The sequence below is a fragment of the Clupea harengus genome, chromosome 24 (assembly GCF_900700415.2).
Source record: "Clupea harengus chromosome 24, Ch_v2.0.2, whole genome shotgun sequence".
Lineage (NCBI taxonomy): Eukaryota > Metazoa > Chordata > Actinopteri > Clupeiformes > Clupeidae > Clupea > Clupea harengus.
The window spans coordinates 2,097,354-2,116,756 of record NC_045175.1 but is presented as its reverse complement, the minus strand read 5'-3'; the positions used below and the strand labels follow the sequence as shown (position 1 = coordinate 2,116,756).

The 19,403-nt window shown below is 40.0% G+C and overlaps 1 long non-coding RNA gene across 1 annotated transcript; it reads right to left on the bottom strand.

The window, feature by feature from the left end:
- Positions 1-17,390: 17,390 nt before the first annotated feature.
- LOC116219409 lies at positions 17,391-18,562 on the bottom strand. The gene is made up of 3 exons (XR_006151610.1): positions 18,329-18,562; positions 18,128-18,208; positions 17,391-17,979 (listed from the first exon to the last, which is right to left on the bottom strand). It is a non-coding gene; the product is annotated as an uncharacterized LOC116219409 (long non-coding RNA).
- Between the last annotated feature and the right edge of the window lie 841 nt (positions 18,563-19,403).

The following is a 19,403-nucleotide window of genomic DNA, read 5'->3' as shown; positions in this document are numbered from 1 at the left end:
TAGGTAGTGCTTATTTTCCAGACCACACCCAGAGTAGACAGTATAGCGATCATAACTTAAACATGATTTAAACATGCAGTGTTTCACACTGAACTAGAAGGACTCTCAAGGTCACAAGGTCACACGCAGGGCCAAGGCCAAATGCCCCATCTCACAATCTTCCTGGATCCGCTCCTAAATATAATGGGTTCTTCTTTGGCCCATGCTACACCCCTCCAATAAGTTTAATAGAAAGTGGGCAGGTAGTTTTTACATATTCCTGCTGACAGAGAGACAAACAAATAATCCAAGAAATGACGGAGGTAAATATGATCCTCCATTTAGTGAAGGAAGGCTGAAGTATGAGGAACACACAGTGTGATAAAATAATCTTTTATTTTTCTAAAATCAGAGGGTTAGAATATAGCTGTACATTTTTCAGGTAAGGTTTCTACACAGCAATCAAGCCCTGTTAAAGGCTTGAATGTGATGGAAATTGATATTGCCATTAATGTATAGACTTACATTGCATTGCAAGCATGTTCTCCTGTGTGTGTGTATGTGTGTGTGTGCCATGTGCATTGATACACCTTTGTTTAAAGCCCTAGCAGACATCCCCTCCCCCTGCCCCAGGTGAAGGAATACACATCTATTGTCCACCATTTTGGCTTTGTGTGCGTGTTGTACATTTTTCAGGTAAGGTTTCTACACAGCTCAAGCCCTGTTAAAGGCTTGAATGTATACATTCTTAAATATCTTCTATAAGGGAAAGGTTACTTTCATTTTCTCTTGAGCATGTATAGAACAATGACGTTCTCCAACTGATCATATTGTATGATACAGCAATTAAATACAAGGTTGTTAAACAAAATACCAATAATGCACATCTTAGAGTGTGTAAAGTTCTTCTTTATGCTTTCCAAAAAAGTAACAGTTTGTGTTACTTGTGTAAATCCAATTTCATGTCAATGTCTTTCAATTTCTAAGTTCTCAGCTTTAAGGTATTATGTAAATGTCGTGTTTGAAGGCCATTTTTTTTCAGATTCTGTTAATATTTTAGAAGATAAAGTTGCTTCCGTCCATGATGTTTACTTATCCTCTCTTCTTCTATGTGAGATGAGGTGGTTTGGGAAGTTTCTCAATGTAACATGTAATAGGGGGATCAGTGAGGAATTTAAGGGATATCTAACACCTGAGGAATATCTGATATCTATATTAAATAAAACATTCAACTCAAAGTCAAGATTTACTACTATGGAACATTTAAAGCAATTCTGAATGAATATTGTAACAGAGGCTAAATGCAACGCTATATGTATCTGATATCTGTATATATGAAATAAAACAGTTCAAAGTCATGATTTTCTACTATGGAACACAAACACACACACACACACACATCTGCATTTTGGCAGTAACAACATAGAAACAAAGACATTTACACTAACAAATTTCACATTAAAAGTTATACTAAAAAGGATTTCTTGTAAGGACTGAGCGTGTCTTATTCTGATGGACAGCTATGATCACCTGAGGGTAACTCTGGTCTGCTGTTTCACGGGCCTGTCAGGGTTTGATGACTGCACTGTAGATCACATCAATCTCAGCCCTGTAAACACACAACAGCATGCAGCACTTACTGTTACACCTCTAGTCTGAGGAATAAGGGTTGGATTGTGACTGAAAGCAGCAACATCTTCAGTATGATATGTGAGAGGTGACTGCATTGCTGCAATTTGGCTACTGAGCATTCAGACAGCTAGCATGTCAACATGACCAGCAACATTGCATTTTTCTGTGAGCAACTGGTGCACAGCCTCGACTGAGGTTAGTCAGTTGTAGTAACTTACATCGGACTTTGAGAAACACCTCAGTGGAGACAAGACTCTCGTGTCTTCTAACAGCACAGGAGTAACTGCCCGCATCCTCACTGCTGACTGGGTTTAGAAGCAGCCTGTTGTCCGTGGTTGTGTGTTTAAAGGTCATAGGCTGTCTGTTCTTGTACCAGATGACGGTGGGGTTGTTACTCAGAATACAGGTTGTATTACAGGTGAGTGTCACTTTCTCTCCCTCTTTCACTGCTTCAGGAGTTATCAACACCTGCAGAACTGGAGGACATATTATGTGTAGAGGGACACAGTGTACACACGTGTACACACATTTCATTATCAAAATAGTTAAAGGGCCTACCTGTAACAGAGATGTTGACTCCAGGTAATCCAAAGTAACTCTCCCCCTGTTCTGTAGTAAACCTGAAGGCATATTCTCCAGAGTGACTCTCTCTCATGTCTATCAGTCTCAGGGTACAACTATTCTCTTTATTCCCAACATACTCTGTGTGGTTTTGATATTCTTTATCCCAACTTAGATCTACTGGGACACGGCTTGATTTCTGTTCGTTAAACCAGAAGGTTGTGCTGATGCGGTGATCTCTGGGATATTTGTAAGTGCAGAAAATATCCACTGATGAACCATTCAATACACAGATGCTGTTAGATGAGTAGGTCACACCCCAACACTGTTTAGAAGGAGCACCTACGGCCAAATGTAAAATATGAGTATTAAACACCATATCTATCAGTGTACACATGCACATTATGATTGTGAGAAAGACATCTATGTGGTTATCTGTATATAAAAAAAAAGTTATCAGAGTAAAAATATTCTCTGCTGAAGCGGAAGAAAAGGGAACTTCAGATCCAAGTATCCTTTGAAATTAACATTAAATAGTCATGTAATGTTCTTGAGTTACATCCCTACTCACACACTGCAGGGGAACGGTGAGCCTCATAACCTCTAACTGCACAGGAGTAACTGTTCTCTTCAAAGGGTCTGCTTGAGTCTACTAATATAGAGGCTGTGGTTTTGTCTTGTAGAGGCTGTCCATTCTTGTACCAGACATACTTGGTACTCAATCTGCAGGAGGTGCTGCAGGTCAGTTCAGTCTGATTCTGTTTCCCTACAATAGGACCATCCTTCACCTGCAGGTCTGAGAAGAAAGGTTAGAAGTCATTGTGGCTTGAACCTTGAATATCATTTCCATTATGATCAGGAAAAAGAAAATGAATTGTTAGTAGTATATGTTCATCATTACGTGTAACAGAGACTGTAACACCAGATCTGCCTGTTATCCAACCCCTTTTGTGTTGCTCTGTGTCAAACCGAAAGTGATAAACACCAGAGTCCTCATCTGAAAGCTTGTCTATTGTTAGACTGCAGTCACGATCATCAGAGTCACTGTGTTCTCGAATTCTCCCTCTTTTCTCTTCATACCACTCTCCTCTCTCATATATATGACCCCAAGAATAGTAATATGTGCAGGGCAGGACCATTGATGCCCCTTTAAGGCCACAGACTCGTGTGGAGGAGTAGGTCACACTCCCTCTACACTGAACACCTGAAACACAGTCACAATGAAGAGTCAATGTGGATAAAAGATGTAAATGCAGAATGCTTTGAGAAAAGTATTTTCCTGGCACTGATCAGGTAATTATATGTAATTATAAATGTGTGGGGAGTTTCTTCAAATAAAACTGTACGCATGATTCCGCATGTACGCATGATAGTAGTATAGATTTATAGTGTATACACACATGTATACATTTATAGTGTATAGGTCATATCATCCTAGCATATCTTGGAAGTATTACATTATGTCCACTGTACCTGGCGGCCTCAGGAGAAATATTGCAGTCAACATGAGCATGATTTTAAAAACCATTTCTCACTTTCCCTGCAATAATAAAACACCACATACTACATTATTTAATTTTAATAGGCAGGGTTTTGAAAATGTAATGATTTACTGAAAAGGTATGTTTTTTAAATAACAAGGATGAATTAAGAACAGAGAGGATCTAAAGAGTTTAGGTTGCTGCCTTGATATCCTAACTCTACTATTACTGTATTACTAGTATCAGTAGTGTTCAGTGTAACTTTCACACTCACATCAGAAAAGGTGGAAGCAACTACTATACACTGGACTCTAGCAAGCAGTGAAAATAGAGAAAAGTCTAGCATGCATGTTTACTGAGAGTGTTAAGGACACCTTAACCATGATGCAGTTAAGACAACAGAACAAAATGCAAAATGTAAGAAAAAAACTCCTTTTCTTGAAGAAGAAAATGAATGTCAACAAAGTTAATTGATATTTTACTTTAAATTGTGAGTTTTATTAACCATGGCACCTGTACCCTGCTCTGCAACAGTCTTACATGACATGCTATTATTTGTCCTTCCAAAGTTGAATATACAGAGAGGGTACAGAGTTTAGAGTAGAAAGGACACTGCAAAAATGTCATGGGTTTTTATCCGTGCAGACACAAACATGCTAACATAGGAGATCATGGTGAAATTAGTGAAACATCCGAATAAAACAAAGAATTGTCTCTCAAATAAAGCCATCACTCTCATAGTTGTGTTGGATTTTAAACATTCCATTGTGCGCTCCACTCCATTGTGAAATCCACCTAATCTGATCAACAGAAAGAATGCTAAAAATCACCATTGAAACTACAAAGCACATTAACTGAGACGGTATTATTCACTCTGCACTAGCCCATCACATCATGCATAAACTAGGTGAGAACTTAGTGCACCGAAGTGCAGACAGTGGTTGCAACGCCTTCTGAACACCATTTTAAGAACGTCAGTGTGGTGACGGATATTCATGACAGCCATGTTCTCTCCCGACTGCTCAGCCAAAGGTTCATGAGTTGCTGAGACAGACCCAGTGTTAAGTCTGAAGATGAGCTTTCTTCCCAAAACCACATTAATTAAACACATGTAACAAAGTTTGATAGTATTGTTTTACAAGTCCCATCAGTATGGCACAATTTAAATTCTTCTTGAGGTAACATTCAGCTATTACTACTACTAAATTAATTTTTTACAGCCCTAATTTCCTGCGACAGTAACAGTATGTTTTGTGGTTTTAATATATTTTTGATCAATTTTACAGTGAACTGTTTTAAATCATGTAAGTGTTTCTCCTTTGTAAAAAAGCCCAGATGTCTCTGTTATCAATGTTTCTTTGCTGGGCAGATGTCTCTGCTATCAGATTTCTTTGCTGGGCCATTCAGATTCCCTTAAACTAGACTTCTTTCCAACAGCATGCAGTATGTGAAAAAGCACTTCATGTGAGACTGTTTTAGAAAATTGTACTGATTCAAGACAGAGAAGTGTCAGTCAGATGCAAGAATATAAGTTCTGAAGCACATATTTAACATTAACACCTACTTCCCTGAACTACTAATGGGGGGGGTGGGGCAGTCTTCAGTACCAAGCCCCCCTCAGACCATTGACTGTTATTAGGGTTTGAAAGGCCAAGCCATCAACTAACGACTGTGGTCAGGCGGATTCCTGAAAGATAAATACGTCCGCCAAACAGTAAGGTTTGACAGGCATTTACTTTGTCCTAAAACTCCAGGATACACCTCTTTTCACGCAGTGTACTACACACAGGACTTTGGTAAGACTAGAGAAAAGTCTAGCATGCATGCTCACAGGAGAGTAAAGGACACATTTACTATGATGCCATAAATACAACAGAACAAAATTCTATGTATGAAAGAGAAAAAAAACCATTTGTTTCTTTAAGAGGAAAATGAATGTTAACAAATTGATATTTTCCTTTCAAATGTGAGTGACATGAAACATGGCACATGAACCCTGTTCTGCAACAGTCTGATAATCTACATGACATGCTATTATCTGTCCTTAAAAAGTTGAATATGGAAACTAACATGCTACCATATGAATTCATGGTAACATTAGTGAAACATCAGAATTAAACAAAGAACTGTCTCTCAAAAAAGGCACCACTGGCATAGTTAAGACTATACATGAATGGATATACACCTACCTTCTAACGGAGAGGCGTCTGCCAAATTTGTACTACCGGCAACTTCGACGAAAAGACTGAAAAAGACGTGTGACTGTTGAAACAAACTTCTGATGAAATGCTCAAGCCACTGGAGGTGCTGCAGGTCAGTTCAGTGTGATTCTGTTTCCCTACAACAGCACCCTCCTTCACCTGCAGGTCTGAGAGGACAGGTAAGCATCCATGAAAGCATCATCCTAAAATGTAATCCACTGACAGTATAAACAGACTAAAATAATCTAATGTGTAGATTTTATGTATTCATCAGTACCTGTCACTTTGAGAGTGACACCAGATCTGCCTGTTATCCAGCTCCTTAATAGGCTTGAGTAAAACCGAAACTGATAAACACCAGAGTGGCTTTCTGCAAGTCTGTCACCTTCCAACAGTCAGGTCACACTTTAGACACTTACCCTCCCTCTCTGCTTCTTGCACCACTCTCCCCCCAGTCTAATCATCCACCTGTCTTGTGCATTGGGTACCAGGATGCAATATTTCACTGGAAGTAGTGCAAAGTGAATGCACTTCATTAGTTCAGATTCAGAATCTCTCGCTCTAACCAAATTACAAACCTGAAAAATCCTCAGTAAGTAAAGACTTGTTCACGCCAGCAGACTAGTTAGAGAGTGTGAATGTGTTTGATGTACAGAGGGTCCTGAGAAACTTTCTGTTTCTCACTTCATGGTTAAGGTGCTGTGCAGCCAGAGAGGCCTTGCTGTGCAGCACAGAAAAGGTGAGAAAACAAGATAAGTAGACTAACAACTTACATGCAGATGTCATTTAATTGATGAATTGATGAATCGACTGAATGGTTCATTGATTGAGTGGCTGATTGGTTGCTTGTGTGAAAGTGCCAATTACAGTATATAAGCACATGACAGATCAATATAACACATGGAATTTAAATCAGTTGTGAAATGAAAAGCGTTACATTGAGAATGAAAGAAAGAAATGCCTATCAACAAATCACTATCGCACCTCAAATTCAGATGAATAGAGAAATATTTTAATGAAGACAACATGTAAAATCTTTTTTGTGTGTTCATTTGTATCATGCAGCGGTGTGACCAATCAGGTCTCTGTAATGGGATAACCCCCACGTCACATCATATGGACTGGCAGGTAGCTTACAGAAACATGTAGAAATGAGACTTCACACAGAACAGATGAAAACTGCCACTGTTCAGGAAACTGGCACAGAAAATGCAATTTTGATGCTGAAGTTGTTTAAAAGTTTTCTTCTGTGACAGTTACAAGTCCACTAAGGCAGGAAGAAAAAAACTAGGATTTTGATGAATGATTCCAGGATAAGTAAGTGGTTGGCATCAACATATCAATGAGACATTTAGGTCATCTTTTCCAAATAGAAGTCTTGTTAACAAGCATTAAGTTGAATGTGTGTATACTTATTAGTATATCTTTTTGTGTTTCCAACAGAATACTATAGGCTATTTTGTTTTGCTGTGTGAACCGCTGAACTCCAAATGAGTTTGAGGTGCCCAAAGAGTTCAGTGGTAATGGCTGACTGTGGCTTAAATGACGAGTCTGAAAGTTTAGATTTTAGGTTGTGCAAAGTCTGCAGCATCTCATTTCCACATGCGCATGCACACACACGCACGCACACACACTCTCTCACATAACCACAGACCATCATTTCTACATCACACACACACCCAGCACACACACACAGACGCACACAGCACACCATGTTGTTAGACAAGTTAATTTTATTCTTATTATGACAAAAACTATTAAGTAAAAACATTCTAAGAAAGACAAAACAATTCCCTGTCAATAGGTTTATTTACGTGTCTAAACCACAATATTCTAAGTTCAAAGCCTGACCTTTCTGTGTCACGGGGGAGTCAGGAAGTGGTTACAGCAGGAAGTGGTTACTCTCTCTCTCTCCCTCCTGGTCTTTCTCCAACTGCTTGCTGCACCCTTTCCAAACCTGTTGTCATTTAGATTTGTCAATGTCCCTACAGCATGTTTCCCTCTGACAGTATTTCCTTAATCTTGACATGTTAATGTTAAAAAGTTTTCTATTATGCTTATGTTAATTCATTTTTATTTTATTGTATTATTATAGTTAGTTTCTAATATGTTGGCACTCTGAGATTCTTTTGAATGAAGAGTGCATTACAAATAAAATACATTATTATTATTATTATTATTATTATTATGTGCAGAGTTAATTGTCACAAATTATAAAAGCATTTCATATGCATCAGTTTTTAAGACAATTACTGTCACTCAGCAGATTTGTAGCGCTACCTCACTCATTTCAAGAAAAGCAACTAGGGAAAGGAAAATAAAATGAACACACACACACACACACTCTCTCTCTCTCTCTCTCTCTCTCTCTCTCACAAACACACACAAAATCATACCTACACACACATAAAGGTTTGACGTGCCAGTTCTAGCCAGTAAAGTTTTGGTCACAGACCAAGAGGTGCAGCAGTAGTACTATAAAAGTCATGTAGTGATGGACTATGGATAGCGCAGTGTCAGGCCAAAAACAAAAACAAAAAACATGTATACAGTATATGTTACGACGCGGCAACATGTCTTCAGTCACATTGCTGGCAGTTATTTTACAGTTTTTTCTTTTATTATAATTATTAAAACAACAGCGTCAACTACAATCAGAAGTTCAATAATTTGTACTACTATTATTGGAAAATAAAACACAAATCTCTTTGGCATACTGTAGTGTCCCCCATTCTTTCACCTAAGGGCAGTGAAAAACAAACAAAAACAATTGCACACCCTTGAAAGCCGTTTTATAAAAAACAATCTTCACGTAAAAAAATCTAAAAAGAAAAGATAAAAGAATGGTATTATTTTGAAAAATAAGGACTCTTGACGCGTTTTTCTCCACTCCGTCCTCACGCTTCCTCCCTCGTTCAGCAGATCCCTCTCTCCATGCTCTTCTCATCTCTCCATTCGTCTTTACGCATCTGGGACAGGAATGGACACATTATTAGACAAAGGCGCCTCAACTTTATATTCTATGAATTTCCTGTAATTCTTAACTATTGTCTTAATTGCTGGTGTTTCACACACAGTGTGATTTTTAGCCCTGGTCGCATATTCAGATATTTGCACCTGTTGTCAACTACACTGTGATGTTCCTGTTTCCAAGAGGCATTTTCTGTGTTTCTCTTTTTCTTCTACTCTCTCAAACTAGTCTGTCATACTTCAGACCATTAGACAAGTACAACCTCTCAGATGATACAGTAAATATACGTGGAACCCCTGCCCTGGCTTTTGGTCCTGTTTTAAAGATAAAATCATGTTTATGCATGTAACCACATTTCTAAGAAAGATGCTAGGCTGCGGTGGCAGTAGACATTCTTCTTTATGCCGATATTAATATATCGAATGATAGGTCTGTGTGTTGTTTAACTACACAATGATTGTTAGCCACCAGCTTTCCTATTTTTCCCCATGCTGGCTCCATAGAAGATTCATTTTCACATGGATGTGGAATGTCATATCTTCCATTACCAATAGATGGCAGCACCAATTATAGGGAAATATGTTGCTCTTAGGAACAACAGCATTCCAATAATGTAGCATCCTTAAGATGTTGGCATTGTAGAAGTAAATGGCAAGCAACATGTGTGCCTAACATTGGATTGAGTGTAAGTGGCAATCAACTAGCATTGGGACATTCTGGTACAATAAGACAAAGCAGAACACATGATCCAAAATATACACACAGACCTGATATACCTTTTTTTTTTAAAAGAACCCCAACTAACTGCCACTGTTAGAATGTATGCTATCTTTATGCTACAGCACTAATGACTATTGAAGAAATGTATTATCTGTAATATTAGTGTTATTAGTTATCTGTACCCAAGTTTCATTTGCTGTGGAAATGCGGAAAGATATGATTTTATTTTGTGTGCATGTGTGCGTGTGAGTTTGTGTGTGTGTGTGTGGATAGTGAGGTGAAGAGACTCACACAGGAGATGGAGAAGTGGGCTACAAACAGCAGCAGCAGCAGCAGCAGCAGGATCCTCTATCTGCAGACCTGCTACATGTTGATAACAGGTAGATGGAGACACTTGCACCCCTTATGTCTATAGCCACCACTACCACTACCTTCACGTCCATCACTCACAGGCTAACATTTTCACCACATGTTTCATTCATACATCTACACTCTATGGTACATTTGGCTGTTCTGGAGGCCCATCTACAGGAGTCCTCCAGCCTCAACCAGCAGCTGCGGCAGGAGCTCCGCTCAGTAAGCTTTACACCTGCAGGCAGACACATTCACACACACACACACACACACACACACACACACACACACACACACACTCACACACACACACACACACACACACACACACACACATACACACTCACACACATTCACACACACACACACACACACACACACACACACACACAGACACACTTACACACACTCACACACACACACACACACACACACACACACACACACACACCAGTCAGATATTCACTTCATCGTCGAGGACACATGTGTTTATGAGGACATATTTTCTGTCCTTTTAAAACGGGTTGTCAAACACGCAGTGAAGACGTAACTTTTGACCCCAATTTGATCTGAACAATTTACATAATACAGTGTGGTAGCATATACACATACACTTTCATTATCTCAACCAATTAAATGAACCAGAATTGTTCTGAATTAGTTTCTATATTCGATTAATTCTTTTGGGTGAAGTATGAAGTGTTTTGGTGGTTGTAGTGTATTTTGCACCAAAGGTTAACTGATATGCTGAGGTGTGTGTCTGTAAAGTCCACTGTGTGAAGTGTTTGGAAAAAGTGAACATGTTATTGACACAAGTGTAAAAATGATTGGAAAAAACTGTAATGCCAATCTGACCCACAAACCCAGAGCTGTACTCAGCTCCACATCTATCACAACAATATCCACACCTAAGGGATTTACTCAGCCAAGCGTGATAAGCACAATACGATCAGATCAGACACAAAGTTCGGCAATAAGTTCCTAATGTGATTGTATGCATTGCATGTGTTGTGTATTCAGGCATTCAGGTCTTCCCTAAAGGTCATGCCCATAACCGCTTCCATCTGCATTGATCAGTGCACTGAAGTCCATTTGGGCTCTATGCAATGTGGCTTTGGCTGCCATTTTGGCTCAAACATCTAACACTCTGCCCAACCAGCTGCTGACCAGGCTGAAGAAGAACCTGGAGGAGGAGAACCGGCACCTTGTGGACCAGATCCAGACACTGATGCTAAAAAACCGGACTCTACTGGAGCAGACCGTGGAGAGCAAGGACCTGTTCCACGTGGAGCAGAGACAGTATATGTAAGGAAAGGCCTTATTGGTGTAAACCCACTGGCGTTTCTACATTAGGGGCAGGTGGGGCACTGCCCCACCAGATCCAGATGACGCTGTTGTGCAGAAAGCTCAATACATTCGTACTTCGCGGCAATATATATATATAATATAATAATATAATATATATTTTCATGCAAAGTAGCGTGAATATATGTGTGTGAATAAACTTGACTCACCAGCATTATTGTTTTGGAGTAATTTGATTCGTGTGCTTTTCTGTCTGTTTGCTTGTTCTGTGAAATGCTGCTCTCCGCTGTCCCTCCCTTTCCGGTGGGGCAACGGCCCACGCTGCCCCACCGTTACCATGGAAACACCAATGAGCGTGAACCACACAGGCCAAAGTTAACATTGAGCGGTGGGGCACTTTCAAATGTGCCCCACGAAATCTGCCTGGCAACTAGACTGGAATAATGCGAAAACCGCGAGACCTGTACCCCGTGACTAAGACAAAAAAAACATACAGTCAGATCAAAATCAGACAGATCAATGCCAGTAACGTTACTGCTAGTTAGCTATCGCTAGTTTTCGAGTATTTTGGAAGTGTTTTAATTCAGCCTACAATGAATAATGTAGACTATTTGTTGAGGGTGCAATTTAGTACATTGTTGTTGGAAGAGAAATTAGAAATTAAACGTAGAGTAAACAGCAGAGACTGAACGCCCTCTCCATGCTTTCCATTGAAAACCCGTTAGTTCATGGACTGGTGGATTTTACCAGCAAAGTCATCAGAGGTTTGCTCAAGCAAAGAACCACCGCGCCAACTTCCTATTTAAGTGATCTGCATTGGTGAGTCAAACCTTTTTTTTTTTTGGAGCTGATGGTATCAATGCAATCTGCAAGGACATCGTCTTTTTACAAAGTTTTTTCATTTAGCTGCATGTTTTGTTGCTGTTATTTGTTTAAGTTGTGCCTTTCGCTTCATATTGTATGCCACACGTGTGCCACAAGCTTAATAAATTAGTCAAGTTATTTGAGCAATGTGTCTGTCTGCGCTTCATTAGACATTGACTGTGTTAACAACTTTGACCTGTTCTGGGAGAGGCCCAGCCTGCTGAAGCATGATGGCCTCCACCCAAACCGGATCGGAGCCAGTCTGCTGTCGGACAACATGAAGACCACCCTAAGGCACTGACATCCTGTAGAAAACATCACAGACTCATGCCCCCCAGGTAGTAACTCTAATAACACTGTTTATGAAAATGAACCTGAATCTGTCAATGTTTTCTACAGAGCAATATATGACACCACTACCTCAGAACAGGCTGCTTCATATAATATTATGGCATGCGCCTATAATCCTATTCCAGTTTTAATCTCTACCCAACGCACAGTTAAAAACAAAGGCCATAGATACAATAGAAACAATAGAAGCCCAGCAAATATTCTATCTATACCCCGGCATATTCCTCCTTCCTGTGAGCCACTATATCCAGAAAATATTTCAATGGCAATACTAAATATTAGGTCACTATCAGGGAAAACATTTCTCATTAACGATCTTATATGTGAACGTAAATTAGACTGTATGTTTTTAACAGAAACCTGGCTAAACAAAAATGGGTCTGCAGCTCTTATTGAAGCATCCCCTCCCAATTATAGCTTTTTTCAGTCCATTAGAACAGGTAAAAAAGGGGGCGGGACAGCCACCATAACCACGGATGCCCTGTGCTGCAGGAGCATCTCCTTCGATGATTTTGCCTCATTTGAATATCATGCCATAGTTCTAAAGTGCCAGCCTCCTGTTCTGACAGTAACTGTGTATAGGCCACCCAAGCAATGTCCCACTTTTCTAACAGACTTTTCAGAACTACTCTCCATTATACACACAAACTACGATAAGATTATTATCACTGGTGATTTTAACATACATGTTGATAATGGGAACGACTCAAAGGCCCGGGATTTTATGAATCTCTTGAATTCCATGGACTTTACACAACACATCACTGAACCCACTCACAACCGTGGCCACACCCTTGATCTAGTTATTACAAAGGGTCTTACAACTGTTATATCGTCTATCTGTGACCTTGCTCTTTCTGACCACTTTTGTATTTTCTTTACAGCACTGATACCTAAAGTTAGAAATAGTGCTGAATGTTTTATTAAGAAACGCTATCTTAACTCTGCAGCAGCTGAGAATTTCAAAGTAATGATGAACATAACTAGTGCAAAAAACCCAGATATGGGGCCATCATGTGTTAATGATCTAGTAACTACTCTAAATACAAAATTAAGGACAGCACTTGACTCTGTAGCACCATTGAAACAAAAAAAGGTTTTAGCCAAACAAAAAGCTCCATGGAGAAATGAGGAAATTATTAAACTTAAGAGATCCTGCAGAAGGTCTGAGCGTACATGGAGAAAGACCAAGCTACAGGTCCACCTTGATATCTTTAAGGATAAACTTTCAGTCTTTAATAAAGCAATAAGAAATGCTAGGAAGGATCATTTCTCTAATTTGATATCTACAAATTCTAACAATTCCAGGGTCCTCTTTTCAACAATAGACAGCCTTATAAATCCTGCACCTAAAGTAGATGATAGTCTCTTTTCCACCTCCAAATGTGAGGAATTTGCAGCATTCTTCAGAGATAAGATAACGAACATTAGGAAAAATATTGCTCAAGAAATTCCAAATGTCTTGTTTTCTGATCCCCTTCCACCATGCTGTAACAGTATGAGCTTTTTTGCACTGGCTGATATAGAAATGCTGAGCAAAATAGTGTCACAACTGAAGCCGTCTACATGCCCTCTTGATCCCCTTCCCACCAAATTTTTTAAGACCATCTTTGACTCTGTGTCTAAGGACATTCTAGCCATTATAAACTGTTCCCTGCTTACAGGTATTTTCCCATCAGAACTTAAAACTGCCCTGGTGAGACCCCTCCTGAAGAAAAGCAATTTAGACTCTTCAGTTCTAAACAATTTTAGACCCATCTCTAACCTTCCCTTTCTAAGCAAAATCCTGGAAAAAATTGTCTTTAAACAGTTAAATAATTTCCTAGATGCTAACTGTGCATTTGACACCTTCCAATCTGGTTTTCGCTCCAATCATAGCACAGAAACGGCATTAGTCAAGGTTGTAAATGATCTCAGGATTAATGCTGACTCCAAAAAACTATCTGTCTTGGCCCTTCTGGATCTGAGCGCAGCCTTTGATACTGTTGATCACAATATCCTTATTGATAGACTTGAAAATTGGGTTGGCCTCACTGGTCCGGTCCTAAACTGGTTTAGGACCTATCTAACTGGCCGGGAATACTTTGTCGCCCTCGGAGACCACAGCTCAAAAAACATTTGTATGACCTGTGGGGTCCCTCAAGGATCCATTTTAGGGCCCTTACTTTTCAGTCTATACATGCTACCCCTTGGTAGTGTAATTAGGAGGCACAACATCGACTATCATAGCTATGCAGATGACACCCAGCTCTATATTTCTGTAACACCCAACAACTACAGCTCTATTGATTGTTTGGTAAATTGCATTTCTGATATAAATGTATGGATGTCACAAAACTTTCTCCAGCTAAACCAAGATAAAACAGAGGTATTAGTCATTGGTGAAAAAAACGAGAGAGAGAAACTAACTGCACACTTAAAAACACTAGCACTTAACACCAAGCACCAAGCCAGAAACCTAGGCGTCATACTTGACTCAGATCTCAATTTTGAAACCCATATCAAAAATATAATTAAAACATCTTTTTATCACTTAAGAAACATTGCTAAGGTGCAACCGTTTCTCGCTCAGGCTGACACCGAAAGACTGATGCACGCGTTTATCACGAGCAGGCTAGACTACTGTAACTCGCTTTTGTCTGGTCTACCAAAAAAAGCCATTAGTCAACTACAAACAATACAGAATGCAGCAGCGCGAGTCCTCACTAAAACAAGACGGAGAGCGCACATCACACCAGTATTAAAATCACTGCACTGGCTACCTGTTAGTTTTAGAATAGATTTCAAGGTTCTCCTACTAGTCTATAAATCACTCCATAGTCATGCACCTGAATATATAACAGACATGCTCTCAAGGTACACACCCAGTAGATCCCTGAGGTCCTCCGGCACTGAACTTCTAACAGTTCCAAAAGCCAGGACAAAGAGACATGGGGAAGCAGCTTTTAGTTTCTATGCCCCCAACCTTTGGAACACTCTGCCAGAATACCTAAGAATGGCCGAAACGGTTGAAACCTTTAAACATGCACTTAAGACATACCTCTTTGATCTCGCTTATCACTCACTGTAAAATGTATTTAACATTTATGGAACATTTATTTATTTACTTATTTCTGTCTCTTTTCAAGTATTTGTACCCCCCCCCCCAGCAGCTGTCTCTTAGTTTGACGATAACTGTGCTGAGCAGTCCTTTATGGTGCCAGTGCGGTTAGTACGTAATTTCCTGTTCATTTATCTCTGGCAAAATCTGTGTCTTTTTATAAGTGTTTTGTAACTTGTAAAATGTATTTATTTAACATTAATGTAACATTTATTTATTTATTTACTTATCTGTGTCTCTTTACAAGTGTTTGTAACCCCCCCCCCCCCCCATTCATTTATCTCTTGAAAATCTGTGTGTTTTATACAAGTGTAACCCCCCCCCCCCCCCCTTTTCTTTCCTACTGTGAGGCGCATTGTGTTACTTCCTTGTATGAAATGCGCCGTACAAATAAAGTTTGATTTGATTTGATTTGATTTAATATTTTTACTTTGTTGCAATCATTTTACTTTAATGCTGTATTATAGGCAACATCTTTGTGTTGCGTTGAGCGTTGAAGCATGTGAAATGTATTTGAAATAGGATTTCTGCTCCCTGCTGGCACTCAAAATGCAGCCCATAACATATCTTACTGGTCTGCTGCTTATAATAATCAGCTACCTCTAGTTTTTTTCACGGTGACATGAAGTCATACAAAATTGCCCCACCAGAAATTTCAGGCTAAAATCGCCACTGTGTAAACCTGTAATCCCCCAGCAGTCTCCCTCAGCCATCCATTCTAACCATATCACCAAAGAGCCAGTCTCAGTCTCTGAGGTAGAACTCACACACAACCATAGTGATGGACATTAGAATTAGAAAAGTGGACTCGTCTTACGTAAGGGTGCATTTTCTTTTTCAGAGACAAATTGAATGAACCGCATTCACTTGCTGACACCCACGTGCTCCGAGTCATGTAAGGGCGCGCCCTGCCACGACAATGGCTACAATGGCTGTGTAAGTGTGTGTGTGTTTACGTGTGCATTACTGAATGTACTTGTGTTTGACACACACCTTTGTCTCTTTGTGTGACGTATTGTGTCTTCTCTCCTCTCCTCTCCTCTCCTCCTTCTTTTTTCTCTCCATCCGCCCTCATTTGCTGCAGTGCTGCAAAAGTTGCCATCCTGAAAATGTTCCCCCTCATGCGGAACAGACAGAAGGAGAAAGACAAAGTCAGGTCCTTCTTCCGTCGCTCCCTGTGTTAGACACAGAAAGGCTCTGCTCTGCTCTGACCATCTCGCCTTGGCTGCCGCATTCTTTGCTGCCCCTCATAGCTCTTTGTCTTCTTAAAGGCTAATGCTAATTATGCTAATGCTACAGCTGGCCGCTGTGTTTCTGCTTTTGAGCAGTGAAGCTGCATCCACATCCCCATGAGGCAAACTGAATCTAACGTAAAAAATGCTATATTCCACCATGTCCTAACCCTGGGGCAGAGTAAGTACTCTCATTGTCTTTGTGTGTAAAGTTACTCACTCTTTATGCTGAGGATGGAGGGTCAAGGTGAAGGTCAGGGGGGTCAAGGTCAAGGGGTCAAGGTCGGGTGGCACAGACCTTCTCCACGCTCCCGTGCCAGTAGCATCATCTCCACCTCTGAGGGCTCCAGCCGCCAGGCCAGCTTCCACAGCATGATGTCTAAGGCCTCCCTGGAGCCACCCCTCTTCAGCTACCCCTTCACTCTGGACTCGGTCTTCACCAACACCATCTCCAGCGAGTCCAGCCTGGTCAGCAGTGGAGGCAACCTTCCTCTGCCTCAACCTGGCTCTGGTCGACAACATCACCCCCCCCCCCCCCCCCCCCCCCTTAAAGGCCCCAGAAATGTAAAGACCACTCGCCTCTCAACAAAGGACATTAACAACATTATGCACACAACTGTTTTATTAAGATAGAGAAAATATATTTTTTTTAATATCAACATGAAGTACACAATCAAATACACAAACAGAATAACAGATTTCTGTAGGATAAAACGTCATTATGGACATCAACAGAGAACAAAATTATCCAAAACATTACATTTGTGACATACATTAAAGACAATCAAATCAAATAAGAATCCAGAGACCGTGACGCCACAGCTCCTGACAAATAATGCTAATAAGCCATATTTTAAACTAAGCCACATGGGTAAACTAAGAGTGTGTACGTTAAAAGAAAAATACACAGACATGTAACTTCTACAATGCATACATTACAAAATGCAATAGAAAGTTGATAAGATTAGAGGTTGACTGGTGCTAAATGATGATGACAGTCATAGAAACCTACACCAATGGAGAAACATTAAATGTCCCTAGCATGGGAAAGCAGGGAAATGTTAGCACTGATAATAAGATCCCTTTACAACGTTAGACTGTGGCAGCAGTAAGTATGAGATGGAGAGTCCAGAAGTCATGGTTGGTGTTGGCATCTCATCCCGAGATCCTTCAGCTCCATCTCTGACTGGGGCGTCTCTCTTCTCTGCAGATTCTCATACACTGAGGTCTAAATATGTTACCACACAGAAGACATTGTCAATGTCATGATTGAACACTTTGATAGGTGATGGTTAAGGTTTTATTTAAGGCAGCTCTATCACTGATTTAACTAATGAACATGATAAGGCTGATAACATCCGTCTAGGACGACTTACCTGCAGAGTGTCATACTCAGAGGATGTGCTCCTGGGGTTGAGAGCTGTGTATGTCTCATCATGGGCATCAGAATGGACAGCCTATGATGAAAATATTGGTAGAAAGAGATGATTCTAAAACTTGTCAAAGCCCAATTCACTGTCACCAAGCATGCAGCTTTTTTACTGTTTATTTTAGGGATTTTAAAAGTTTTGTATTACCCTTTGGTTTCCTCTGCTGTTTCTCTCAGCTCCTTCACGTTTACTGAATAAAGAAACAGAGTAAGCCTCATAAAATCTGGTGTCAGTGCTCCTATGATTAACCTACAGTTTAGGGACGAACATTCTGCATTGCCCTGCCAGAGTAGGCGAAAAAGAGGGAAAGTTATATATATTCATACTTAGTAATAATATGCAGTTAGCAATATACATGGCATGCCTCTTTTTTCACAAAATTATTTCAGAGGAAGCAAATTTCACTGAATCACCTCCTATACACAATTCCAAGTAACAGCAGGACAGCAAGAATGATGAATGTGGTGATAATAGCAGAGGGGATGAAGCCAGCCACTTTTAAGGGAAAATGAAAGTCTTGACAATTAAACAGTAAATACATGCAATATTATTAACAGTGCTGTAAGTGATACTTTGCAGGAAAAGTTAACTGGCTTTACATTCTGAATGTCATCATGTGGCACGATGATGATAGCAGTCACAGCTGTATTAAATCTCCTCCTTCAAATCATCAACTCAGAATCAGAATCAGAATCTGAACTATTTTATTGGCCAAGAATATTTTCACATACTGGAAATTTACTTGGTGCATTTTATTACATGTTCACCAGAATTTTGTAAACAAACAGGAGAATCTGAACAGACAGAGATACATTTCAGTATTTTCACAAAACTACACGACACTGACCTTCCGTATGAACTGCAACTCCAGTAGAGGTCTGAGAGCCAACTTCATTCTCTGCCTCACAGTAGTAAAGTCCACTGGAATCAGAGGTCACATTGAAGCTGATGCTGTCACCTGTGCCCCTAATAAAAGATTCAGCTCCAGTCCTCATATACCAGGTGTAGTTGTGCACTGGTGGGTTGGCATCACTGCTGCAGGTCAGAGTCACAGAACTGCCATCCACTATTTCCCCAGGACTGATAGACACTGAGACATTCTTTGGCTTGTCTGTTAAAATGTATGCAAGTTTTATCTTAATAAATAACAAAAGCAAGCATGTGACAAATGAAGACATTTCATTGTTGTATCTGAGTTTGATAGCAGTTAAAACTTATAGAC